The sequence below is a fragment of the Mus pahari genome, chromosome 2 (assembly GCF_900095145.1).
Source record: "Mus pahari chromosome 2, PAHARI_EIJ_v1.1, whole genome shotgun sequence".
In the NCBI taxonomy this organism is placed as follows: domain Eukaryota; kingdom Metazoa; phylum Chordata; class Mammalia; order Rodentia; family Muridae; genus Mus; species Mus pahari.
In genome coordinates this window covers 104,548,610-104,549,191 of record NC_034591.1, presented here as the reverse complement: position 1 = coordinate 104,549,191, position 582 = coordinate 104,548,610, and positions in this window count along the sequence as shown.

Sequence of the window (582 nt, the reverse complement as noted above, 5' to 3'; positions counted from 1 at the left end):
TCCACACCAAGTCCACAGCTCCTAATCCCTGACCCCGCATCAAGCTTGTCTTTTTTGCACATCCCCTCTCTGTGGAGGGAACTGCTACTACCTCAGTTACCAGAGTCAGAGTCAGGGCATCTCTGCTTCTTGTGTAGAACCCACCCCCACTCCCAGGCTTCTCATCCCCACTGATGTGTTTATAAGAAGATAAAGAGAGAGGGGATATGTTTTGGTGGAGGTGTAGTCAGGTGTGGGGAAAGGGATGCCTCCTCAGGCCCATGCTGAGGACTAAGGCGGTCCTTCCCCATGAGGGACCAGCTACACAAAGGTATAGTATAGAATAGAGTTTATTCAGGGCATGGAGTGGAGCTAAGAGGGTAGAAGAGGCAGACAAAGGCAGAGAGAGGGGGGGAAGAGAAGAGAAGAAGAGAGGAGAGAAGAGGAGAGGAGAGAAGAGGAGAGGAGAGGAGGGGAGGGGAGGGGAGGGGAGGGGAGAGGAGAGGAGAGGAGAAGAGAAGAGAAGAGAAGAGAAGAGAAGAGAAGAGAAGAGAAGAGAAGAGAAGAGAAGAGAAGAGAAGAGAAGAGAAGAGAAGAGAAGTA